A 27,694-nucleotide genomic window follows, 5' to 3' on the forward strand; every position below is an offset into this window, starting at 1 on the left:
CTAAGTGTGGATGCCACAGGCCCACAGATGCTCGGGCGAAAAGGTCCTCCCTGTGGAAACCCCCTCAGTTCAGAGCAACCATATGTTCAGGCGCGTAACAATGATAGGGCAAGGGGAGACAGTTGTCTGGGGGCCCCACTGCCTGGAGGGGCACCTCATGTGACTCCCCATTGCCCCCTGCCCAGCCCCAAGGCCCCTCAGCCACTTGCCCTCTTCGCCGTCTCTCCTGCTTGTGCTGCTGGCCCTCAATCGAAGCAGCAGCCAAGCTGCAAAGAGCTCCTTTTCTCCCGCCTCTCAGCTGATCGGCGGGTGGGCGAGGCTTCCACGGAGGCCTCCGTGTAGGCCGCAGTGAAGCCTGAACTCCAGTAGGGCCCAAGCAAGCCAGGAAGGAGGAGGCAGCCAGAGTGTTCTCTGCAGCAGAAGACCCCTTGCTGCCCTGCTCAACCCAGACCAGCATTTGCCAGGTAGAGTGTGAACTCCTTTTTGTGGTTACCTTTCCCCCCCCCCCATATATAGGGATCTGCTTGCCATAGGGCTTGGATATGGGGGGGGGGAGGGACCGAGAAGACTCTGAATATTTATTTTGAAACAGCTTGGAAAATTTGCTGACTTAAAAAAAACTATCTAAAAAGTCCTATAAGTGGCTTGTTTCATGGCAGAAAATTGCAAAAACTTCTGGAACAGTATTTTATTAATTTTATTTATTCATTCATTCATTTATAAATGCACTTATGTTCAAGTTGTTTTGCAACCCAGAAGGTCTGAGTGAGAACTGTGAAGCATGTGTGGTGCTTTTATTTTATTTTTCTTGTGTGTGAACTGCTCCCCAATAACTTGCAGGGACTTCAGGGTAAATCTGGCCACCATGTGAATGCAGCACCTCCATTCCAGAGGAGATGTGTCTTAAAGGGCTTTAAAAGCCTCCTGTGAAAAACCTCCTGCAATCAAACTTGCCTGAATTTGTTCAGAATTCTGAGAAAACAAACATAGGTTCACCCTGCATGGTTGAAAGTCTCCTTTGCTAATCTGCAGCGAGGGGCCCATTTTAATAATTCATCTTTCTAGTGTGTTCTAGGCATTAAAAGTAATACAAATGTATAGTACTCAATGTATATCACTATATATTGTGACATGTGCGTGTGTGTATTCAGTGAAATGTATTTGCAGGCAGCATACTTATTTTGGAATATCAGACTTAAATCCTTGAGGGCCTGGGGTGTGCGGAGGCCCTGGACTTTGAGTGGGGGGGCCCATTTTAAAATCTTGTCTCTGGGCCCACTCCAACCTTGCTACGCCCCTGCATATGTTGATGTCTTCTTATGAGCAGTGGTGCCCTGCGGTTATTCAGTGGCCCAGTGAAGCCACTAGGGAATCATTTCAGGGAGGTCTGGACCATTTGCTACCCACCCATCTCCACAGAAGCTCTCTGGCAGGGCTGCTCAACTTGGTTCCTCCAGCTGTTTTTTGGATTATAGCTCCCATAATCCCCACTCACAGTGGCCAATAGTAAAGGATTATGGGAGTTGTAGCCCAACACCTGAAGGAGGACCGAAGCTGAGCAGCCTGGCTCTATGGTAACAGCCATGCAACATGCAGAAATGCAACAGGTGCAGCTTTCCTGGATACTGCCTCTCTTGAATTTCTGTCTGTTAGTAGGTGTGTTAGTAGGCAGAGATCACACCTCGGAGGAACTATGTCAATACAGTGTTGTTGAATCAATCGACTGCTGGCGGCTAGATTGGAGGTGAAAATTGATAGGCACGTAAGGTTATGTTGATCCACAGAGAAGTGATTCATGTTCCTGGTATGACTTGTCAAAGACTGATGTGCTTTGTACTTCAGTGTCCCCAAAAGGAAGGAGTGCCAGAAGGATACTTTCTGATTTTCTATATTAAGCCTACACGGAACCTGCATTAAAATAAATCAGGATTCTGTGCCAAGGTAACCCAGATGCGGTAGCAGAGAAAAGGGGAGAGCGTGTGATCTGAATAAATTATGCCATGAAATGACATTTGCTTATTTTGCAAAAATGTCTTTCTTCAGGTTAGAGGGAAAGGCAAACGAGCTATTGCTGGGACTCTTGCCCAGACCTATCTGTGTCTTCCGATTCCACCCCCCACAAAAGTTCCTGCACTTTTCTTCATCGCTTGACAGGGCTAGAGCAGGGGTTCCCAGTCTTGGCCTCCAGATATGGTTGGACTACAACTCCAAAGTCCACTGTGGCTAGGGGTGATGGGAATTGTGATCCATCCACATCTGGGGACCTGAGGTTGGGGACTCCTGGGCTAGAAATGTGCTTTTTAAAAGAAGACCACAACCCAGGGCCTCAGGGTGCTGAAGTCTGTGTCGCATCCCTGCACTGGAAAAGTGCAATCACTGTGCATTGTTTATGGCTGTGTTGCTATGTGTGAGAAGTTCCGGTTTCCTCATCAGCAGGTCTTCCCACCAAATAATCTTCCCACCAAATAAATAAGGTCTTCCACCAAATAATAAAGAAGGTTGGTAATTGCACATCAGCGTTGAAAACATAGCAAAAAAAGATGTATTATCATTATCATTATTTTATTATTATTTATTCATTGATTGATTGATTAAATGCCATCAAGTGGGTGTCGACTCTTAGCGACCACACTGATAGATTCTCTCCAGGATGAGCCGTCTTCAATTCGGCCTTTAAGGTCTCTCAGGGGTGCATTCATTGCTGTCGTGATGGAGTCCCTCCACCTTGCTGCTGGTCGTCCTCTTCTTCTCTTTCCTCCAACTTTTCCCAGCATTATGGACTTCTCCAGGGAGCTGGGTCTTCGCATAATGTGTCCAAAGTACGATAGTTTAAGCCCTGGCCATTTGTGCCTCAAGTGAAAATTCTGGATTGATTTGTTCATTCATAGATGTTCTAAAAATTAAACACACAGCACAGCTTGCGGGGGGGTGGGGGAGGAGAAGAAAGTAACAGTAGAATCCACAATACAGAATAAAGCAATAATAAACTAGCGTTAAAATAATGGATCGTTAAAAGACGAGTGGGCCCTAAAAGCAGCAGATCACCATCAGACCTTAAAAGCAAGGGCGGTGCTTTCATGATGGCAGGTCTTGTGAGAGTTGGCAGGTTCCTGGGGTGCCAGGAGGGGAGGCAAGATGCCCCCTACCATTGCCATCGGAGCCGCTCTTTCCAAGGAATGCCTCTCCTCACACGCCTTGCAAAGCTTGCAAAAAGCACCAGGAGAGGAGGAGAGGCTGCTGGCCCCCCTCCCCTCCTTCCCATCCCCAGCACCACTTCCAAAGTGTGCAAGGGGGCTAGTTTTGAAAGGGGGCTAGCCCCCCCCCCACACACACACCAGGGCCATGGGGCAAGGCAGCTTTTGGTGTACCGGTTGGAGGGATGGGGGACAGTCCATAAATGCTTAGAAGCATACCCAGTGGTGGCTCAAGATCTCCGTGTGCCTGAGGCAGGACCCCAAATGCTGCCACTTGTGGGCACCCTCCTCCCTCTCTTTCCTTTTTAAAAAGTGGGGGGCAGGAGCAGGGGCGTAGTGGAGGGGGAGTGTGCAGGAACAGAGTGCTAGTGCTTCTCGTCTTCTCTGGCTGTCAGGGTGGGATGGCCCCCGGGGCGATCATGGAGAGCGCCTCCTTTCTGCCCTTCTGAACTGGCAGTGACACCACTGGGCAGGAGAACATCTGGTTGCCTGACTGGTGTCCCAGAAATCTGCTGCCTGAAGCAACTGCCTCGCCTCGCGGACACTCCGCCCCTGAGCATACAAGGAAAGAGAGCGGCCCATGTCGACAGGGAGGGCGTTGCAGAGTTTTGGTGCCCCCATCAAGATGCCCGTGACGTCTGCAGCAGTTTGTCTAAAATTCTGTGAGCCTCTGCAGCTGGATTTTAAACTTGTGCAGGTGTACGTAGGAGACGATGGTCCTGGAAGCATCTTGGTCCAGCTCCTAGGCCATTTAGGGCATAGATGTGATGATGCACCCACTGTAAATTCTTGAGCTACAGCGAACCCTTCATCGTGAAGCTCCTATTGTGACTCAGAACCTTGCATGGTTGGTTGTGCCGTCGTGTCGGTGTCACCTCCTGGCGACCACAGAGCCATGAGGTTGTCTTGGTAGAATACAGGAAGGGTTTGCCATTGCCTCCTCCTGAGCAGTATGAGATGACTGATGCCTTTCAACACCTTCCTATATCTCTGCTGCCCGCTATAGGGGTTTCCCATATCCCACACCAGCGGGGATTCGAACCAACAGCCTCCTGCTCTCTAGGCAGGTTGCTTCCCCGTTGCGCCATTAGGTGACTCAAAACCTTACAGAGGCTTACACTAAAAGAGTCTCACAGCTTACAGTTCCCTGGAGAGACAATGGGTATTCAGCCAGTTTGAATCTCTGATGTAGATATGCCCAGAGTGTGAGCGGTGAGCCAGGAAGTTAGTGGTTCAAATCTTGCCTTAGGTAAGCCACTCTTTCTCGGACTTTGTCTTTTGTCTGCAAAATGGGGATAATTCTGGCCTACCTTACAAAGTTATTGTGAGATCTGAAACATTCAGATAATGCCATATATATGTTATAATTATTCGAAGAGGTATCAGTCCATTCCCATTTAGAATGTATATTACACCAAAAGAGACGAAGGAGTTTCCTCTTCACACGTGAGAACCACAAACATACAACGTACAAGTCACAAACTGGGTTTGGACCCTTCTTCTGAGCCCAGTTGCTGCTCTCCTCCTCTTTAAAGAGAACCACCTCTTTAAAAGGTACGTCTTTGCTCTTGTTAGTAGGGCACTCTGCTGTTTAAGCTTCCTCTGAATCACAGGGGTCTTGGAGGCCATCTAGTCCAACCCTCTGCTTGTTGCAGGAAATTCCAAAATCCAGAGCGTGGGCATCCCCAACAGATAGCTATCCAGTCTCTACTTGAAAGCCTGCAATGAGGGAGAGCCCATCACCTCATAGATTATTGGCTGAGATGTCAAACTGCTCTGATGGTTAAAAGGTTTCTCCTAATATTTGGCCAAAATCTTCCCTCCTGTTCCTTAAGTCCATTAGATCTAGTCCTAAGTTTTTGCTGCCTTCTGTGTGGCAGCCTTTCAGGCATTTGAAGAGTGCCAACACATCACTCTTCAGTCTTCTCTTCGCCAGGCTAAACATACCCAGTTCGTTCACCTTTCCTTAAAGGGCTTGCTTTCCAGACCCTTCTTCTGAACCCATTCCAATTTTTTGACACCTTTCTTATGTGGTGCCCCAAACTGGATACAGGACTCCTGGTTAGGTCTGATCAGTGTGGACGGGGCTAACATAGGAACCTGCCATATATTGAGTCAGACCATTGGTCTATCTAGCTCAGTCTTGTCTTCACAGACTGGCAGCGGCTTTTCCCAGGTTGCAGGCAGGAATCTCTCTCAGCCCTATCTTGGAGATGCTGCCAGGGAGGGAACTTGGAACCAAGATGTTCTTTGATGTGGCCTTCTGGCCTTAGATGTGGGAGAGCCAGGTGGTCGCCCAGAATGCTCATCTGAAGGGGATGCCAAGCTGAGCTTGGGAATTTGCTGTTTGTTGAGCGTACTGTCTGTAGTGAACTAAGAAGACTGGAGAAGAAGCTGCAGGAGGTCTAGGAGTCTTCTTGGTGCTTTCCAGATTAGACCCTGCAAAGGGGGTCACGTCGGATCTCGGAGGTGTGCTTCCACATTTCCTGTGTTGTGACACCATAGTCCGTATGCGGACAGCAGGGTGCCGTTCACACTGCCAATGCCTTGTTTCAAATTTAATTGCTGTGATATCGAGCTAGGACGTTTTATAGCCAGAGTAAGGAAGTAGCTGTTTTTTCGGGTTGTTAGTTTCTGCAAGACTGCCCTCCCCCGCTGTTTACCTTTACTTGGCATTTTGCTGCTGTTGAGCAGCCAGGCTGGAAAGCACCCTTCAGTAGAATCCGGGAACTGGAGTGAGAGAGAGCAAAATACTTAGAGGTAGCAGCTCTAGTCCTTTGTCATGGGCATTGCTGGGAAAGCCTGGGAACAGTCCTAGGGCCTGATACACGACTAGGTTTTGCAATCCTGCACAAGCCACACAAAGTTGGAAACACAGATACAATAACTGGGGGTGGGACGCTGAAGGCACGCCTTGCCCAGAATGCTCTTTATCCTAGGGCCTGTCCTGGGTGCGGAAGAAAGTGGAATGATTACTTCTTGTGGCTTGGAAACTATGGTTCTAGAAGGCATTCACTTCCCCCCTCCTCGCCTGCAACTGAAGCTCATGGCTGAATTATCTTCGGCTTCTGCTCGACTGTAATTTCACACATACTATGCCCCAACCGGGTGTCCCCCATCCTATACTTGTGCATTTAACACCCCCCCCCCCCCACACACATATCTAAATGCAGAACTCTGCATTTGCTCTGCGTCCCTACTGAATTCCATTCTGCAAGTTTTAGCCCAGTTTTCCATTCCAGCAAGGTCATTTTGAAGTTTATCTCTGTCTTCTGAGGTGCTAGCTATCCCTCCCAGTTTTTGTTTTCTGTGATTTGATGAGGATTTCCTCCAGAGCTTTCATCTAAGTTATGGATAGAAATGTTGATGAGTGCCAAGCCTAGGGCAGAGCCCTGTGACCCCTCACTTGAAATGTCCCTCCAGTTTCATGAGAAGCCATTGATAAGCACTCTTTGGTGCTTTCCGGATTGTGAGCCTTACACCGCAAAAAGCAGTGTAAACGGCAACATTTTGTGGTGCCGAATTCAAACCGCATTAGAGATCCATTGTAAGAGGGCAAGCCTCCTACAACGGGAATATACAGCTTTTTTTTTTTGCAACAGACTTGCAATGTCGTAGCACTATAACGCAATGATAAAAGTTGAAAGAAGGCGTTGGAAATATGAACAGCACCTTCCTTACAACGCAGGGGCTGCATTGTCAAAACACAGGCAATTCAGAAGCACACTTAAGGGACCCGTTGCGACAGTCTGGAAACTGCGTGCAATCTGGAAAGCGCCTTTGAGTACATTTTCCAACCAAATTGTGAAGCCATCTGATGATGATATTACCACCTAGCCCACACTTGACCAGTTGGCTAGCCAAACTATCATGGGGGATGTCATCAAATTTGCTTTGCTGAAATCTAGATAAATGATATCCTCAGCATTTCCACAACCCACTAACCTAATATCCAATTTAAAAAGAGAGATAAGATTAATCTGGCAGTATCTGTTCTTGGGAAACCCATGCTAGGGTAGGTCCCACTAATCATGGCGTTGCTTTCAAGATACGTACAGATTAGGAACCTAGGAAGCTGCCTTCTACCAAGTCAGAGCACTGGTCCATCTCGCTCAGTATTTTCTCTACTGCCTAGCAGTGGCTCTCCCAAGGTTGCAGGCAGGAGTCTTTCCCAGCAATGCCTTTAGATGCCGGGGCCTGAACCTGGAACCTTCTGCCTGCAGAACACTCCCACTGTTCTGTACCACTGAACAATATCCCCATCCCCAAAGGTGGCATACATGGGTCTCTCATCCAGGCCCTGACCACAAAGTTTCAGCAAAGACCTGCTTTGCTTCAGCAAAGTGGCTGTATGGTGTGACTTTAAACCATGCTCTGGGACCCGCTTCAAAATCTGTTCTAGTGTTTTCCCTGGACTCTTCAGTAGACAAACTGACCTGCCTGGAGTTGATTGGCTCCTCCCCCCACCCTGTCCCACACCAGTCTTTTGAAGTCTGGGGCAACATGGCCCATCTCCAGTCTTGTGACGCTTATGTCTGTTCTCCAGGATTTCTCATAGATGAAAGGCAGAGGTTTGCAGAGAACCTCAGCAAGTTCTTTTACTTACTTACTTACTTACTTACATTTATATCCCGCTCTTCCTCCAAGGAGCCCAGAGCGGTGTACTACATACTTGAGTTTCTCCTCACAACAACCCTGTGAAGTAGGCTAGGCTGAGAGAGAAGTGACTGGCCCAGAGTCACCCAGCTAGTCTCATGGCTGAACGGGGATTTGAACTCAGGTCTCCCCGGTCCTAGTCCAGCACTCTAACCACTACACCACGCTGGCTCTTTTAGTCCCCCAAGGAAGCAATGCATTCAAACCTGAAGCCTTAAGGAAGACAAGGGTTTTCTGACCACCTCATCAGTCTTGCTGCAATCCCGACCCCTTAACCATTCATGTGCTTTTGGGGAAGCTTCAAACAGTTCCTTTGGGGGGTTAAGATGGAGGAAAAATAGCTGTTCCACCCAATGGAAGAGCAAGCTAGGTAGCTGTAGATCAATTTGATTTGCCGATATACACACACCTGTTATTTCAGCTGCAAAGGTGCGAGGAAGCTGGACTTGTGGCATAGTTGAGGGGTGTGTCATGATTTTTTGTTTTACATTATATCTGTAAAGATATCTTCTCTTTGTTCCCTGTAGGCTGTAGGATTGTCTTGGAGGAAGCACAGCAAAGATGCCAGAGTTTCCTATACAAAGCAGGTACCCTATTTACCTGAATCAAAGACTAATTCCCCTCCCAAGTTCTTTAATGTTAGAAATGTGTGTGTGTGTCCATCTTAAATTCAGAGCCCTGTTCCTTTCGGGTATATAAGCTGGTGTCTATCTTATGTTTCTTTTTAGATTGTGAGCTCTCTGGGGACAGGGATCCATCTTATCTATTTATTATTTCTCTGTGTAAACCGCCCTGAGTCATTTTTGGAAGGGCGGTATAGAAGTAGAATGAATAAATAAATAAATAAGCTGTATTTTATCTGTTTTTTAGGGGGTCGTCTTAAATTCAGAATAATCTTCTATTCAGATAAATATGGTACTTGCCCCATTGGCTGCCTCCCACTGTCATAGGGGAGGCATCCAGTAAGAGGTGTAGTGGTCTGGAGTGGTGTAGTGGTTAGAGTGCTGGACTAGGACCGAGGAGACCCGAGTTCAAATCCCCATTCAGCCATGAGACTAGCTGGGTGACTCTGGGCCAGTCACTTCTCTCCCAGCCTAACCTACTTCACAGGGTTGTTGTGAGGAGAAACTCAAGTATGTAGTACATCGCTCTGGGCTCCTTGGAGGAAGAGCGGGATATATAAAATGTAAAATAATAGATGTAAATAATACATCATTATGCTGTACATAACTCTAGCATTATGAGGAAGGAGGTAGGAAGGCAGAACTGTTCTCTGCCTCCTCCACTCAGCTGAGACTCTAGGAGTCTTCTTGGTGCTTTCCAGATTAGACCCTGCAAAGGGGGTCACGTCGGGTCTCGGAGGTGTGCTTCCACACTTCCTGTGTTGTGACACCACAGTCCCTATGCTGACAGCAGGGTGCCGTTCACACTGCCAATGCCTTGTTTCAAATTTAATTGCTGTGATATCGAGCTAGGACGTTTTATAGCCAGAGTAAGGAAGTAGCTGTTTTTTCGGGTTGTTAGTTTCTGCAAGACTGCCCCCCCCCCCTGCTGTTTACGTTTACTTGGCATTTTGCTGCTGTTGAGCAGCCAGGCTGGAAAGCACCCTTCAGTAGAATCCGGGAACTGGAGTGAGAGAGAGCAAAATACTTAGAGGTAGCAGCTCTCGTCTAGCTATGGGTAAAGCCACCTAATGGCTCAGCAGGGAAATGCCTAGTGAGCAAGAGGCTGCCGGTTCGAATCCCCACTGGTATATTTTCCAGACTATGAGAAATATCGCGCAGCAGCGATAGAGGAAGATGCTGAAAGGCATCATCTCATACTGTGTGGGAGGAGGCAATGGTACAGCTCTCCTGTATTCTACCAAAGGCTACCCCAGGGCTCTGTGGTCGCCAGGAGTTGACACCGACCTGACAGCACAACTTTACCTTTAGCTATGGGTGGGGGACGGGACAGTGAGAGAGAGAATTTGGCACCCTGTCATTTTCCAGGGGGACCACTAGATGGCAGTGTGTTGGGCTGCCACCTACTGCATTTGCAGAGAAGAGGAGGGCCGCTTTTTCGCTAGGATTCCGTAGCAGAGTGCATAGCTGCAACAGAGAGCTAGATGAGTTATATCCACATATCTCGCCTCCTCCCTTGCTCTGAGCTAAGTCTGAAGCCAAACAGAGTTAGTGCATGTAGGAAAGAGAGAGGGGATTTGTGCCCAGTGGCTGCTGACAGTGCATTTTCTGTATTGCCTGGAGCCTCTATAGATTCATCTGCCTGCTCCTGTGCGCACATCTCACTTCTATCAGTTTCTCATGCTTTTGGAAAACCTGAGCGCAAAAAGATTTTATATCAGTGGGTGCAGATTCTTAGGTACCAGTCTGCTGCAGAGCTGTGTAAAATGTTCAAGGACCTTCAGCATCAGAATTCTAAGAACCCGGAGGTCAGGCACGAGGGATTTTCCCAGCCTTGCCTGTGCTTATTACCAGGATATGTGGATCCCTAACAAAGAGTTCTGTGTAATTTAAACATTTGCATTTACATCAAGACCTGCTGAAGAATCCGTTGCAACTTGAATACTTGAGTTCTCTTACAACAGATGAAGATGGTTCAGGCTTGGTTTGGATTTTAAAGGAAGCAGCACCTTTGCTCTACTAAAAAGTGTGCTTTATTAATCCACTGTGGGGGTCAAATACACCCCAGAATAAGTCATGGAACTAAGAACACTGAAGTGTTGACAGTGGCTGCAAAGGAAAAAAAAAATCCAACTCCTTATAATGTAGTTCCCTTTGGCAGTACAGTAGCAGGATAGCGGCAAAGACATCGATGTACATATCAATATTTTGGTACACAGAAAAATGGCATGGAATCAGACAGTTTCAGCTTCCCATTCATTGCAATCTGGAGTCAAAATGCCCCCAACACCATCAGAGTACACACAACAGTTTACAAAAAATTACAGGTGGGGTTGGGGGCATGGAACACCATTGTTCTCCTTTAGGCTGTGGGCTCTAGAATTGTAGGGCACTGAAACTGGGTGCAAACAGAGGGAAAGCCTGAGGAGCAACTCCTCACTTAAAATGTTTGGAGGGGGGAGAAAAAATGCACCTTGAGGGGGGAGAAGATATGTTTTGGGGGGACAGAAAAGCACTTTTCAACAGAGAGAAAAATACTTGGGGAGAGCTGAATAGGTAACACTTTGGTGGTGGGGGTGGGAGATCAGTAAAATGAGAGGGGAAATCCTCAAATGCTTAAAGGGGGATCTGCACCCCTGACTGAAATCAACATCATATGGTATTTTCTTCCAGGTCTCTGGGTCAATTTGACCCCACGATCTGGGCAAAGGTTAAAAAAATCACCTTACCCACACATGCTGCGCTTGGGGTCCTTGGGCAGACACTGAATCCACAGCTCCACCCAGCTCAGCTGGTCTTAGTTCCAAGTGCTTTGGCCAGGACTGGAAATCTGACTGGCCTGACAGAAAGGAGGAGGCTTCTTGCTGTAGACCCCAGAAGGAAAGCAAGCGCAAAAGACTTCTAGCTCTTCAGTCCAGCTGCTGCTGCCTGTTCTGCTAGTGGCAAGCCAAGCGCTGGCGGTGCTCTCAGACTCTCAAAGCACTCCTTGTGAGTCACTGGAACGCTTCAATAAATCAAGCTGGTGGGGATTAAAACGGTGAGTTGCGTCAGTGTAGGAGTAGCCCAAATGCTGCCATTTCCCCTGAAGCGGCACAGGCATGCCTTTCTCGCACTCCGCAAGAATCCTGGAACCAGCTCAGGGCTCCGGCACCACTGATGCAGCTCCCAAATCTCAGTTGCTATCAAAGCTGCAGAACTGGAATGGTGGAGACAGAGGATCGCCACCTTTCCCCTTTGGCCCTGCTCCTGTGCATTGAACAGCTGCTGGACCCACAGGGATTTAGGAAGTGAAACTTTTCTTGGCATGAAAACAAAGTGGGAGGAAAAGAAAAGAAGAACTTCCCTCCTGGATCACACAAAAGCAAACAACAACAACAACAACAACAACAACAAACCCAGCTTCACTGGCCAGCCAGATGAGTCAGATCTTTGGTCCATTAGCTCAGGGATGCCTACACTGACTGGCAGCAGCTCTCCAAGGTTCCAAGCTGGAGTCTCTCTCAGCCCTACCTGCGGATGCTGCCAGGAATTGAACCTGAGACCTTCTACATGCAAATCAGGCCCCCTACCCGCTAAGCTGTGGCCCACATGCAGGCAACTACTACTAAGAATTAGGGGTGTGCACAGAACCGGCTGGTCCCGTTTGGTTTAAGTCCGGACCAGACCCGAATGGGACCGGGCCAGTTCGGTCCGGCACCCCCTCGAACCCCACACCCGGGTTTGGATCGGGGGGGGGGGTTGTGAACATTTTTTTAAAAAAAAATTTTTTTTACTTACCCCCTTCAGGGGATTTGTTGGAGGCGGCAGCGGGAGGGGGTCCCGCAAAGGTTCCCCCTCCCCCCCTCCAGCCTCCCTTCATGCTGGCTCTTCAGCCCGTTCGGGCCTTCCCCCTCCGACACGGCAGCCAATTTGGAAGCTGTTGCACCTGTGCAATCGGCCTCTGCGTGACCCAGGCCATACGGAGGCCAATTGCGCAGGCGCAGCAGATTCCAAAATGGCCACCGCGCTGGAGAGGGAAGGCCCGACCAAATGGCCGGTATAGGTATGAAGGGAGGCCGGCGGGGGAAGGGGGAACCTCCATGGACCCCCCGCTGCTTCCAACACCTCCCCCAAAGGGGATAAGTAAAAAAAAAATTTTTTTAATGTCTGCAAACCCCTTGAACAGATGGGGGTGTGTGTTTCAGTCCAGGGTCGGACCGAACGGGATGGTTCAGTTCGACCCCGAATGGTCGAACCGAACCAGTTTGACGTTGAACCTGTTTGCACATCCCTACTAGGAATGTGCCTGAAATACGATTCAGTGTCCAAATTGTAGGCATATCCCTTTAAAACTGAGGGCTTACACAGCCCCCCTTTAACACAGAGGGGAGCAGGCCCACACCTGCCCCTGCTCCAAACGCTGCCATTGCCGTAATCCCAGCACTCCCCCCAGCTATGCCCACATGCCAGCAGGGCGTCTCCCAGCTGCCCCTACGCGACGCCAGCCCTCACACGGTCCCCGCGCATGCACAACGGCCATTTGCGTGGTCAGCATGGTTCTAATTAATTCTAATGTTCTAGAACTAGAGCAGACTCCATTAGTTCTATTTATAACTCCTTGTTTTTCCTGGCAGCAACATGTAATTATGTAGAAAGCATCACTGGCTGGATTTCTGCCAGTCATGTAGCTGTTAAAACCACAGGAGCCCGGCCAGAAAAAAAGTTGGCAACCAGATTTCCCATAGTGACTAGTGGTGCCAGCTGACTGGGTGCGTGGGACTTGACCTGGCTTTTCCCTGTGCCTTTAGTAACACTTTGATCTGCAGAAACCAAGTGGTGCAGCTTTTCACACCATGAAGATAGATTTGCATCACTACTAGCGAGCAGAACATAATAAGCAGGGCCAGCCCAAAACATTTGGAGGCTGACCATTGTTTTTCTTCCCTATAATGGTGTATTTTCCAGCAGAAACAAAAATGAATCATATATGTTTATATATGAAAAAGTCAGTTATCAGTCTTCTATCACTACACTAGCATGTGCAAGAAGAGAACCCCAGGATTGGGGCTATATCCAAGCAGGTTCTGAATGGCTCCGATTAAGAATGAATCAACCTGTAGGAGACAAAAGCCTCATTCAGAGAGGCTATCTAACATTCAGTTATTCTTAATGAATATTTACACCTTGATGTCCTTATGGGAACTCAAGGCCCCAAGGTTAGCATTACAATGGGAGAGAGAGAGAGAAAGAGATCTTTTCTGCTCTGAAATGTTTTCCGTATGAGGGGGAATTCCTCATAGTTCAGACACAAGATGGTTTCCCTCTCTTTTCTCCGCCCTCTGATTTGGATACCTTTGCTCTTCTTAACAGGGCCTGGTATAATTACAATAGGATGCTGAAGGGTTCGAGGAATGTATGGTGTAAAAGCGACACACCTCGCCATCTCCAGATCTGGCCATCCTAATTGAGAACCTGCCTTGGCACACCCCTGTGACTCAAATTCACACGCCTCATCTTGTCTTGGCAAAGGGGAGACCAGGGTGGTAAGAATTCGTCTGAAAACTTTAAAAACAAAGGCCCCAAAGCAGCCTTCCTTATAACACAGATTCCCAGCTCTTGTTGACTACAACTCCCATCATCCTCAGCCACAGGCCATTGCAGCTGGGGATGATGGGAATTGTAGCCAACAGCATCTGGGAATCCCTGTTGATTGATTGATTACGTGCCGTCAAGTCGATGTCAGCTCTTAGCAACCACATAGATAGATTCTCTCCAGGATGATCGGGAATCCCTGTACACTGCCCCAAAGACAGAGTTGCCACCTTTATGTCTGGCCTTGCTCCTGTGCCTTTAACAGCAGCCTGAAAATGAAATTCAAATGGCAAATGTTTCCCCACCACATCTACACATCCCTGTTTGCCAGGCTGCCATGAGACAGATAAAATAGCAGGGCCACCAAAAAAAAAAAAAGGTGGCAACAATGCTTCAATGCATTTATACAGTGCTTTTTGAATGTGTACAAAATGCTTCATATGAATCAACTAGAAGTCGTCGAGGGCAGCCCTTCCGTGAGGCAAGGTGAAGCAGTCTCCTCAGGAGGCAGATTACTGGGGCACCAGCAAGCTGCTAAGATGCTCCTGCCCCCTTGCTTTGATAAAAGGGGGAGAGAAGGAGAGGAGGAAGGTGCACACAAGGGGGCAGAACTGGCACCCTGCCTCAGGCACACCAAGGCCCGGACCCACCACTGGATGTCATCCTGACAACAGCCCAGCGTGGGTAGGTCAGTGTTATCATGGCCCTAGAGCACTGAGAGGGAGTAGCCTGCCATTCTGCCTGACCGAATTCTATGTAACTCAGAAATGCCCCTTTTGCTTCCGTCAGTGAATCCAGGACAGAGAGACAGATTAGAACATAAGAACTTAAGAACAGCCCTGCTGGATCAGGCCCAAGGAGGCCCATCTAGTCCAGCATCCTGTTTCATACAGTGGCCCACCAGATCCCCCTGGGAAGCCCACAGGCAAGAGGTATTTGCATGCCCTCTCTCCTGCTGTTTCTCCCCTGCAACTGGCACTCAGAGGCATCCTGTCTTTGAGGCTGGAGGTGGCCTATAGCCCTCCGACTAGTAGCCACTGATAGACCTCTCCTCCATGAAGTTATCCAAACCCCTCTTAAAGCCATCCAGGTTGTTGGCTGTCACCACATCTTGTGGCAGAGAATCCCACAAGTTGAATATGCGTTGTGTGAAAAAGTCCTTCCGTTTGTTGGTCCTAGATTTCCCGGCAGTCAATTTCATGGGCTGACCCCTGGTTCTAGTGTTGTGTGAGAGGGAGAAGAATTTCTTTCTAGAGAAATTCTCAGATCGACTGACAGAAGAGCAAAGGGGGCATTTTGAGTCACGTAGAATTCTGCCAGGCTGAAGGGCTTCTCCGACTTGGGTCCCCAGATATTGCTGGGCTACAACTCCTGTCCCACCACATCTGGGGACCTGAGCTTTAGAATCCTTGTCTATTTAGTTCTTTTTAAATCCCCTCCTTCCTCCAAGAGCTCAGGTCCGCATGCATGGACCCCTCCTTTAGCCTCACAACAACCCTGTGTGGTAGGACTGTGTCCAGTCCAATCTTATTGCTTAGCTATTACAAAAGGCAAGTTAAACTAAGAGGCAGAGGCTAGGCCAAGGTCACCCAAGCAAGCTTTGTGGTTGAAGGGGGATTGGGACCCCGCTTTCCCCAGAGTCAACCCAGTGACACCACATTGGCTTGCAGTGCAGGAGGCTCCAGTGGAAGAGGGCAATGAAAGGGACTCGGATTTTGTGTTACTCGTTTATTTTTTTAAGTGAAGTGTAGATCCTCAGGGCACTACGTTCTCATTCAAAGTCTCTTTTGAAAATCTTGACTTGCCAAAGTTACTCAGTAAGAATATGGCCAAGATACACAGCTCAGTCCAAAACATGTTTGCCTGGTATCTAGTTGCTTCTATTAATCCTTTGTTACCTTTCTTCCCCCCTTGTTGTTTCCTCCCCATCCCTTCCTACATGGTTTCATCCCAAAATTCAGACTGTAAGCTCCTTGGGGCAGAGACCCTTCTTCCTTGTTTGTCAGCTTCTGTATGGTGAGGAGTACTGTATGTCGATGCTGCTGAATAGAATTATACTAATTTTTATAGCACCATCAAGAGGCATGGTATGGCACTTCAAAGAGTTTAATATTTATTTATTTATTTTTACATTTTATATCCCGCTCTTCCTCCAAGGAGCCCAGAATGGTGCACTACATACTTAAGTTTCTCCTCACAACAACCCTGTGAAGTAGGTTAGGCTGAGAGAGAAGTGACTGGCCCAGAGTCACCCAGCAAGTCTCATGGCTGAATGGGGATTCAAACTCGGGTCTCCCAGGTCCTAGTCCAGCACTCTAACCACTACACCATGCTGGCTCGTGGTGTATACAGAAACAGGACAGATACAGCCCACAAGGAATTAGCACTCTGTTCGCAATCTGGGCAGCAGCACCAAAGAGACAGTGGGCCATTCTGGAGGACCTTGGGGCAAGAGGATCTAGGGCCAGTGGGTCCCACCCCACAAGGTTCTAATTCACTTACTGGATGGAGAAAAGAGCAGTACTTGCAAGCAGAAAACACCGTCGGCCCCTCCATCACCATCACAAGCTGGAGATAGCAAATATCATTTTCTCAGAAGACAGCTATAGAACTTGATCAGGCCCTGAGGCAGCAGCGTATCCGGCAGGAAATCTTGCACTAAATTGTACATAGCATTTGCCTGGAAAAGGATAGAATTGTTGGAGGCACACCTGATGAGTTTTTCTGATTTGTGCAATCATATAGAAAACAAACATGCACTCCATAACTCTCCCTGCCCCAAAAGTTGTTTGTTGTTTGTTGTTGTTGTTGTTTGTTTTAAGGAAGTCAGGTCAGGGAGTGGGGAAGCAGATATGAACCTACTACAAACTGAGATTGGACCATTGCAAATGGGTGCACAATAATCTGTGAGAGTCAGGACTGCATCCAAACTGGTGGTTGCTTTTTGGTGTTTTTATGGTTTTTAAAATGGTTTTACTTACTTACTTACTTATTCGATTTCTATACCGCCCTTCCAAAAATGGCTCAGGGCGGTTTACAAAGAGAGATAACAAACAAGTTAAGATGGCTCTCTGTCCCCAAAGGGCTCACATTCTAAAAAGAAACATAGGGACACACACCAACAACAGTCACTGGAAGTACTGTGCTGGGGGTGGAGAGGGCCAGTTACTCTCCCCCTGCTAAATAAAGAGAATCACCACTTTAAAAGGTGCCTTTTTGCCAAGTTAGCAGGGGTTAACTGGTTTTAGTGCTATTTTTATGGAATTTTATTGTATTTTGATTTTTGCAAACCACTTTGGGAGAAGTTTTATGAAAGTCAGTATAGAAACTGAACTATTCAAACTCAGCCCTCAGCCGTATTCGATAACTGAACTATTCATTCAGTTCATCACTCAGCCCCCAGCCATAACTGATATGAGGCAGAACCTTATTTATTTTATTTATTTTTGCATTTATATACCGCCTTTCGTTAAAAAGATAACCCCAAGGCGGTTTACAAAAGTTAAAAACATACAATAAAAAGACAATAAAAACATCATGTTAAAAATATAAAAACATATAAAAACAGGCATAAAAACAATACAACAAATACAACAAATAAAAACACAAAGAAGCTGCAGTAGAAAACGATCATGTAAAAGCCTGGGTAAAAAGCCAAGTCTTTAAAAGCTTTCTAAAAGCCGTGATGGAGTCCGAGGAACGAATGGCCACTGGGAGAGCATTCCAGAGTCTGGGGGCAGCAACAGAGAAGGCCCTGTCCCGAGTGCACGACAGCCGGGCCTCCCTCATTGTCGGCACCCGGAGCAGGGCCCCCTCAGATGTCCTTGTCAAGCGGGCAGCAACCCGTGGGAGCAGGTGGTCCCTCAGATACCCCGGGCCCAAACCGTTTAGGGCTTTAAAGGTCAAAACCAGCACCTTGAATTGGACCCAGAAACGAACCGGCAGCCAGTGCAGCTCTTTCAAAATGGGGGTGATATGTTCCCAATGGGCAGCTCCAGATAAAACCCTCGCTGCCGCGTTTTGCACTAGCTGCAGTTTCTGGATATTCTTCAAGGGCAGCCCCACGTAGAGCGCGTTACAGTAATCCAGCCGCGACGTGACTAAGGCGTGGGTAACCGTGGCCAGATCTGCCTTCTCGAGAAAGGGATGCAGCTGGCGCACCAGCCGAAGCCGTGCAAAGGCACCCCTGGCCACCGCCTCCACCTGAGCTTCCAAAAGCAGAGCCGGGTCCAGTAGTACCCCCAAGCTGCGTACTGTCATTTGTTGCTAAATTGAACTGCCTTGTGAGCAGAAGGATCTTGACCAAGCGGAAGGGCATTGCTGGTGAGGATACTGCTTTTTAAAACCCTGATTTTAATTCTGCTTGCCAATAATTGCAGAAGAGCAATGCCTCTGTAGCTCTGAAGGACTCTGTTGTGGAAGCAACTGTACTTAAGCTGAATCACAGCTGGGAAGCAAGGATGAAGGGGTGAAGCCAAAGGCTTTGTGGGGAACGTGTGCCCATTTCTGCACTTCTACGTGTGCTCTGAATAACAGACATTGCACAAGGTAATGAGCCCCTGGTGGCGCAGTGGTAAAACTGCCGCCCTGTAACCAGAAGGTTGCAAGTTCGATCCTGACCAGGGGCTCAAGGTTGACTCGGCCTTCCAAGGTTGGTGAAATGAGTACCCAGAATGTTGGGGGCAATATGCTAAATCATTGTAAACCGCTTAGAAAGCTCTGGCTATAGAGCGGTATATAAATGTAAGTGCGATTGCTATTGCTAATGTGTCGAGGATTGGGATGCTGCCCAAGAACAACCCAAGAATCCTCTTGTTGAATCAGACTAAGGACCCATCTGGTCCAGTTTTCCTCTTCTGTACCAGCCAGCCAGAAGCCCACAAGCACCTGAGCCATTGCCTGGTGCTTCCTTTCAGCAGGTGGCGATCAGATGTTACCCTGAGCATGGAAGCAGCGTGTAGCTGTCATGGCTAAAAGACATTCATTCTTTTGGTCTGCAAACCAAGTCCTACAGGTAAAGAAAATGGGTGCTTCTGACTCAGTATATGGCAGCTTCCTATGTTCCTATGAGCTGCCACACAACAGAAGGAGTAGACTTTCTCTCTGTTGCTCCCGAGGGCAGGGCTGGAACCAGTGGTTGGAAATTACAAGGAAGCAGATTCAGGCTAGCCATTAGGAGGCACTTCCTAACCATAAAGGCAACAGTGGAACTGTTCAACAGTGGAACTGCCTGCCTCATGCCATGGTGGGGTGTTTGTTTGTTTCTGGGGGGCGGGGGCTGGGTAGCCATCTGTCAGCAATGCTGTAGCACAGGAGTTTCCAACTTTGGGTCCCCAGATGTTGTGGTGGACCACAACAATCATCATCCCCAGCCTCCGCAGCCTGCATAAGAACAGCCCTGCTGGATCAGGCCCAAGAATGCCCATCTAGTCCAGCATCCTGTTCCACACAGTGGCCCACCAGATGCCGCTGGAAGCCACAGGCAGGAGTTGCAAGGTAGGCTTCCACCACAATGGCCTCTGCCATGGGGAATCAAGGTTGGAAACCCTGCTGTAGCAGAGTAGGGGCTTGGACTACCTCCATGCCCTCTTCCAGTTCTAAAATTAAATGATCCTATTATACTAACTATGAATCTAGGAAGCTGCCATATACTGAGTCAGACCAGAGTCCATCTAGTTCAGCATTGTCTGTCTACACAGACTGGCAGCGGCTTCTCCAAGGTTGCAGGCAGGCGGGTCTCTCAGCCCTAACTTGGAGATCCTGCCAGGGAGGGAACATGGAACCTTCTGCATGCAAGCAAGCAGATGCTCTTCCCGGAGTGGCCTCATCCCCTCAGGGGAATATCTTACAGCGCTCACACGTTTCCCATTCAAATGCAGACCAGGGTGGACCCTGCTTAGCAAAGGGGACAATTCATGCTTGCTACCACAAGACCAGTTCTCTCGCCATAACATATACAAAGCTACCTCTCAAATATTGCCATGGTATATATTTCTGGAGTATTTGTGACGGAAACCAACCCTCATCTTTGGAAAGCAGCTCCACTTTTTCCAGGGTCTCCCTATAACAGGAATGCAGGAAGCTGCCTTATACCGAGTCAGAACCTTGGTCCATCTAGCTCAGTATTGCCTAGTGTAGTGGCTAGAGTGCTGGACTAGGACTGGGGAGACCCAAGTTCAAATCCCCATTCAGCCATGAAACTAGCTGGGTGACTCTGGGCCAGTCACTTCTCTCTCAGCCTAACCTACTTCACAGGGTTGTTGTTGTTGTGAGGAGAAACTCAAGTATGTAGTACACCGCTCTGGGCTCCTTGGAGGAAGAGCCCCTTGGAGGAAGAGCCCCTGGTGGCGCAGTGGTAAAACTGCCGCCCTGTAACCAGAAGGTTACAAGTTCGATCCTGACCAGGGGCTCAAGGTTGACTCAGCCTTCCATCCTTCCAAGGTCGGTAAAATGAGTACCCAGAATGTTGGGGGGCAATATGATAAATCATTGTAAACCGCTTAGAGAGCTCCAGCTATAGAGCGGTATATAAATGTAAGTGCTATTGCTATTGCTATATAAAATGCAAAATAAATAAAATAAAATAAAAACACTGACTGGCAGAAGCTCTCCAAGGTTTCAGTAGGAGTCTCTCCCAGCGTTACCTGGAGATGCTGCCAGGAATTGAACCTGGGACTATCTGCATGCACGCACTCCTCTACCACTGAGCTACAGCCCTGCTTAGCAAAGGGGACAATTGATGTCTATAGGAAACTGCTTTATGCCAAATCAGACCCCTGGTCCTTCGAGCTCAGAACACTGACTGGCAGCAGCTCTCCGAGGTTTGAGGCAGGAGTCCCTTCCACTCTTACCTGAAGATGCCAAGGAGTGAACCTGGGACCTCCAGCATGCAAGCAGATGCTGCATCAGTGAGCTATGGCCCCAATCCCTCAAAGGAATATGTTACAGCAGCAGACAGTGCTCACATGTAGTCACCCATGCAAATGCACACCAGGTCAGGCCTTGCTTAGCAAAGGGAGAGCATGGAGGCCCCTCTGTCCTTGATGTAGCAAACTCGCTTGCCTCTTACCAACTGAAATGAGTTTGCTCCTACATCCAGGATTGAGAGTTTCATTTCATTTTCACTAAACTTGGCAAGAATTATTAGAGCCATCTTTATGTAAGACCTGTTTGGGTCTCTAACGCTCCATGAAGTACATTTACTGTTAAAAAGGAAGGTGATCGCTCTCCTTAAGATTGATCTTATCGTTTTTCTCAGCTTGATGTATAACGCTACTCATTCTGATGAAGAATTCAGAAACGTTGTTTAGCGCTACATGTTCTGGTTCTGGTTCTTATTTAACATTATATAATTCATTTCCCCCATGAAAGTTGTATGGTTCCCCTTTAATATTATACAATTTATTTATTTTTTCCATGAAAGCTCTATATTAGTATTCTTATGGTTATTATATTTATTATATATTTCATGGATATATTCTTGACATTCATTCTTCATACGTTATTAGCCAGAGTACTGACTTTCCCCTTTTTCTCAGTTTTATCGTGAGCACTACCCCCCCCTTTTTTTGTTTACCTGACATGCACACATGCACTTGCTACTTCCACCTACTTTCGGTCTGAAGAACAGATGGGGTGGCAGGGAAGTACGCTGCTGCTGCTGCTGCTGCATTAGACCAGTTTTCCAGCCAGCACCAGTGGCGGGGGGGGGGGGGAGAGAAGCGGAGGGAGGGATAGGTGCACCCTCCCCCACCCTTAAAGTTATCCCACTACCTCTGCCATCAAACTGACCCCCACCAGTTCTGTGCACATCCCTACTGCCCAGTCTGGATAGACAATACTGAGCTAGAGGGACCGATGGTCTGACTTGGTATAAGGCGGCTTCGATTCAAAGTTAGAATAATAGAATCGTTGGATTTTAGAGCTGGAAGAGAAAAGTTGCAGGATGAGAGAAGAAAGGACTCCCCTGTTGCCTTTAGCCTTAGTTAGTGTGATTAGATCTTCAGTATCAGGCACATAGCAGGACACAATCAGGAGTGATGATGATTCATAAGCCAAATTCCCGAGGGGCAGCAGACAGTATTCCTGTTGCAGCAAAACAAGCCAGAGCCCTGAGGCATCTGAAAGATGGACGGATTTCTTGTGGCGGAGGCTGGATCCCGCAGTGTATTTTCAGTGCTTGAAAGTGCCACAAGATCTTTGCTATTCCTTAGCCATGGCATGGTTGGCACATCACGTGGTCCGCCAGAGCTCCTTCCAACATTCCAAAGCTCTGAACAGCATCCAAGGAGCTGCAATCGAAAAGCATTTTAATATTTTTTCCCCTAGGCAAATGGCTCCTGTCCTGCTTGAGTTCCCTGGTAGTCCCTCCAGGTACAGTGGTCCCTCGACTTACGAACTACTCGACATAAGTATTTTTCGAGTTACAAACGGCAGTTTTAGATCCGGTTTTAGATGCGGTTTTTTCGACTTACAAATTTTTAGATGGGGTTTCCTCGACTTACGAATTTTACATGCGGTTTCCTTGACTTGCCTGCCTGTTTACTGCCTGTTTATTCTTGAAAAGAAATGTTCCTGTGCAGTTTTCAAGCCTTACTGGGGGTCTGGGTCTTTTTTCTAGGCTCCGGAACGCATTAATCCGTTCCCAATGCATTCCTATGGGAAACTGCTTTTCGACTTACGAACTTTTCGACTTACAAATGTGCATTCGGAACGGATTAATTTCGTAAGTAGAGGGACCACTGTACTTAGAATGTGAAGCCTGAACATCTTCCCAGGAAGAGAATCCGAAAGCAAAAGCGTTAGGAACATGGTGTCCCTTCCTGATGTTTGTAAAAGCACCATGAGAACCAGTCTTACTCACTCAGCTGGCTTTGTGGTAGCAAGCATGACTTGTCCCTTTTGCTAAGCAGGATCAGCTCTGGTTTGCATTTGAATGGGAGGCTGCATGGGTGAAGCACGGTGAAATATTCCCCTTGGGGATAATGGGGCCGCTTTGGGAAGATCACCTGCATGTTTGCATGCAGAGATTCCAATTTCCCTCCCTGGCATCTCCAGATAGGGTTGGGAGAGACTCCTGCCTGTAACCTTGGAGAAGCCACTGCCACCCAACCCTGCTCTTAACAGTTAAGGCGTAACTAATCTATATTAAGACAGTGGCCAACATCCTGAGCAACAAACCGCTTGTGGAAGAACTTTGGGTTAGTGCAAATGTTGTGCCATCAAGAGCGTGCTTGCACTCGTACAGCATTTGCACAACTGCAGCCAGGGAGCTGTGCCAATTTATTTTAAAGGGAACTTTTGCACAAGGTCACCATAATGCAATTCCAGACATCCCCATCTTTTAGTGCAGCGAGGTGACCTTCTTGCAGTAGAATAACTTTCCTTGTCATTCAAGCGTCTTGTTGCTCAGAATGTCAGCCAGTGATTTCGAGCATCTACTTCTGCTTAAGAGCATCAGGCCTGCTTGGATAGATCAGATTCAGCTCCAAAGACAAAGCAATTGGAAGAAACCAGTGTTTTTGGTTTGCATGAACAGCAGCACTAGTTGGTCCATAAGGAACTGGCAAATAGTATGCTGGTGGACAACCGTCTCTATTACATAAGAACACTTCCCTCTCAGCCTAACCTACTTCACAGGGTTGTTGTGAGGAGAAACATAAGTATGTAGTACACCGCTCTGGGCTCCTGGGAGGAAGAGCGGCATATAAGATGTAAAAATAATAATAAAATAATAATAATAATTAGAACAGCCCTGTTGGATCAGGCCCAAGAATGCCCATCTAGTCCAGCATCCTGTTTCACACAGTGGCCCACCAGATACCGCTGGAAGCCTACAGGCAAGAGTTGAAAGGGGCATGCCTTCTCTCCTGCTGTTGCTCCCCTGCAACTGGTACTCAGAGGCATCCTCTGAGTACCATTCTAGATTTGCCAGTGGGTCACAAAAACCTGCCCTGCCTTGGGAGCTTGATCATGCAGGAATTAGTAGGTAAAGCTTTCCGTGGCGTGGAGAGAAAACATGGAGAGAAAACATGATCATCTCTTCATTCCTCCAGATCCGGCTGCTGCTGAAGGCACAGCTAAAGGGCTGGTTCAAAAGTTCGCCACCCTAATTACTTATGTTTAAAACAATATTTATACACCACCTTTCTGTGGAAAAACACCCCAGGCAGCCTACAATGGCAGCATTAGAAGCAGCCAGGCAACAGTAGGAAAATAGACTAAGTTCAAAACAAAAACAAAAAATCCCTTCCCCCTATGAAATGGAAAGCTACATCTGATTAAATCCTGCCTTTTGGTGTCATTTTTAAAGTACAGAGCCCGCTTTGATAATTGGCGGCCGCAAGCATAACTCCAGGTTGTGGAAGAGAAGGGACAAAAAGATTGCCCCCTGCCCCACATATTGTGTTATGTCCAAAGCCACCTCATGGCGCAGCCGGGAAATGACTTCATTGGCAAGCCAGAGGTTGCTGATTCGAATCCCCGCTGGTATGTTTCCCAGACTATGGGAAACACCTATATCGGGCAGCAGCAATATAGGAAGATGCAGAAAGGCATCATCTCATACTGCGCGGGAGGGGGCAATATTCAGACATTATATTAACATAAGAACAGCCCTGCTGATCAGGCCCAAGAAGGCCCATCTAGTCCAGCATCCTGTTTCACACAGTGGCCCACCAGATCCCCCTGGGAAGCCCACAGGCAAGAGGTATGTGCATGCCCTCTCTCCTGCTGTTGCTCCCCTGCAACTGAGATTGAGAGGCATCATGCCTCTGAGGCTGGAGGTGGCCCACAGCCACCAGACTAGTAGCCATTGATAGACCTGTCCTCCGTGAATTTCTCTAAGCCCCTTTTGAAGCCATCCAAGCTAGTGGCCATCACCACATCCCATAGCAAAGAATGCCATAGATTAATTATGCGCTGTGTGAAAAAGTACTTCCTCTGTATGTTGTACCTGCATTCAGATGTCTGTACACTTGTGCATACTTTAGTATGAAATGACTGTAACTAAGTTCCTTTTAAAAGTGATAGGAAGTGAACCTGTGTTCAGAATAGCATGTGAAAGTCTGTACCTGCATACAGACCTTGAACATAACATGAGCCCACCGGGGATTGTTTCCTCATGTAACCAGGGCCAACTTAAGCATATTTTGACGACGGCAAATGCAGGAGGCCACAGCATTTGGGGGGGTGTCTCATGAGCCACCTAATGGAGCAGCGGGGAAGTAACTTGCCGAGGGAGCAAGAGGTTGCCGGTTTGAATCCCCACTGGTATGTTTCCCAAACTATAGGAAACGTCTATATCGGACAGCAGCGACAGAGGGAAGATGTTGACAGGCATCATCTCATACTGCACGGGAGATGGCCATGGGAAACCCCACCCATATTCTACCAAAAGAAAACTGCAGGGCTCTGTGGGCGCCAGGAGTCGACACCAACCCAACGGCACAGCTTTACCTTCTTCACACGCTGGGGTGGGGTCTGTGCAGAAGAAGAGTCCGTCTCAGAAACCATACTCTTGCAAGATGGGGTTTCAGACAGGCTGGCCCTCTGCCAGCACTGAGTCCGGAGAGGCAGGAGGCGTGGGGCAGCCGGGGAGGACGCCAGCCATGGAGAGCTGAAGGAGGAGCTGGCACTTTCTGCCTGCATAGCAGGGGCGGCTCCATCCCATATGTTTCCCTTGGATACAGGAAGCTGCCTTGCACGGAGTCAGGACCTTGGTCCACCCAGCCCAGTATTGTCTACCCTGACTGGCAGCCGCTCTCGAAGCTCCTCCCCAGCTCTGCTACCCAAGAACCTAGCAGCTAGAAAGTGAACCTAGGACCTTCTGAATGCAAAGTGTATGTTCTGCACACTGGATTCCTTTGATTGATGATACACAGTGTGCGGAAGCCCTTCCTTTTCTCCATCCTAAATCTCCTGGAGGCAATCAGCTTCATGGGATGACCCTGGTAACGCAAATGAGGCAAATAAAAATGAGGAAAGGAGAAGTTGCTTGGAGGCCGCCGTTGGTCCTCTTTCTTTTGTTCTAGATTGTTGCCAACTTAGCTGAGGCAGAGGAGCAGCTGAGGGACCAAGGTGCTGACAGCCCCCCTGCAATCTTTAGCCCAGAGGAAAGAAGTTGTACATGATGGGGGCCCCCAAACCTAATTTTGCAGTAGGTCCCCAAATCTGTAGAACTGGCTCTGCATGTAACTGCTGTTCAGAGGTATACTGCTACTGCACATGAAGGATCCACAACTATCATGGCTAATAGTTACTGGGGGAAAATCATCCTCCAGCTCTACCTGACAGATGGCCAGCCTGTAGGTAGCATGGCTCTAATTAATGGTGGGGCAGCAAGGTGGGATGGGAGAGAGAGGAGCTCTGGGAAGGAGAGATAGCTCTGCCTCCTTGGGTGCCCCCCTCAGCTCCTTAGAACTATTTATTTTATTTTTTACATTTTATATCGCGCTCTTCCCTCAAGGAGCCCAGAGCGGTGTACTACATACTTAGGTTTCTCCTCACAACAACCCTGTGAAGTAGGTTAGGCTGAGAGAGAAGTGACTGGCCCAGAGTCACCCAGCAAGTTTCATGAGGCTGAATTTGAACTCGGGTCTCCCCAATCCTAATCCAGCACTAGGTGTCCCTAACAGGGAATCCTCAGCACCCTAGGGATACTACTGTTCATGGGGTCCTTAAACTGATATAAAACCCATATATAAGTCTATAGTATAGCTATGTGGGGTAAATGCATTGTAGGCCTGTAATCACTCACCGGCATCTCATATTTAGTCTATAATTCCCTCTTTCTTTCACTTGGCTGTCTCTGGCCAACGGACAGCACTAAATGTCCCTCTCCAGTCCTCCCTGGGAGGTTACATGCCTTGAATATCTGTCGGCTGTTATCAAGTCCCCTCCTTAGTAGCTGTTTAGCCAAGGAGCAAGAACATTTCTGTTCTTATGGGCCTCATCCTGCACAGATGCAGAAGACAGAAGCACTTGCACAGAAAGCAAGAGGAAGAGAGACCTAAATGGTGTTTTTTACACACGGCACTAAAAGTGCTTTTGCACCATTTATGCACACAAAAAGAAACATAGCAGTTTGTGTACAGGTTGTGTGGGAACTACATGTACACCCTGAAGCAGCCACTTGTTGCAGAGGAGTGTAGGATGGAATTCCTAACAGTGCAGGGTGACCAGCTACAGAGGAGGACTGAGAGACTCCTGTACTTTTAACAGAAGAAAGAATGTCTGGTGTGGGGCTACCCTTGAAGACTGTGCAGCAAAGTCAATTGGTGCAGAATGCAACTACCAGATTTCTGTCTGGGGCCAGCAAATCAGATCGCACTGAACATTTACCTCGATCAGTGACTTGCAGACTAACTTCAAGGCAACTGTATGAAGCTGCTTTACTCAGAATCAGACCATTGATCTATTTTGCTCTGCACTGGAACATACATAGGAACATAGGAAGCTGCCATATACTGAGTCAGACCATTGGTCTATCTAGCTCAGTATTGTCTGCACTGACTGGCAGCAGCTCTCCAAGGTTGCAGGCAAGAGTCTTTCCCAGCCTTACCTGGAGATGCTGCCAACCTGGGACCTTCTGCATGCAGAGCAGATGCTCTGGCAATGCAGTTTACAGGGTTTCAGACAGGAGTTTCCTCC

General features: G+C 48.0%; 1 long non-coding RNA gene across 3 annotated transcripts in view; it reads right to left on the bottom strand.

The window, feature by feature from the left end:
* Positions 1-2,565: 2,565 nt before the first annotated feature.
* LOC128350603 (uncharacterized) overlaps positions 2,566-27,694 on the bottom strand; it is a 30,578-nt gene continuing 5,449 nt past the window's right edge. For 2 of the 3 annotated variants that reach the window (XR_008319355.1, XR_008319357.1), the window contains exons 3-4: positions 16,547-16,724; positions 9,798-11,492 (exon numbers count right to left, since the gene is read on the bottom strand). This is a non-coding gene — a long non-coding RNA (uncharacterized LOC128350603). Of the gene's footprint in view, positions 2,918-9,797; positions 11,493-16,546; positions 16,725-27,694 lie in introns of those variants that run through there. The other variant, XR_008319356.1, reaches the window with a different exon arrangement.

Source organism: Hemicordylus capensis, chromosome 3 (genome assembly GCF_027244095.1).
Source record: "Hemicordylus capensis ecotype Gifberg chromosome 3, rHemCap1.1.pri, whole genome shotgun sequence".
In the NCBI taxonomy this organism is placed as follows: domain Eukaryota; kingdom Metazoa; phylum Chordata; class Lepidosauria; order Squamata; family Cordylidae; genus Hemicordylus; species Hemicordylus capensis.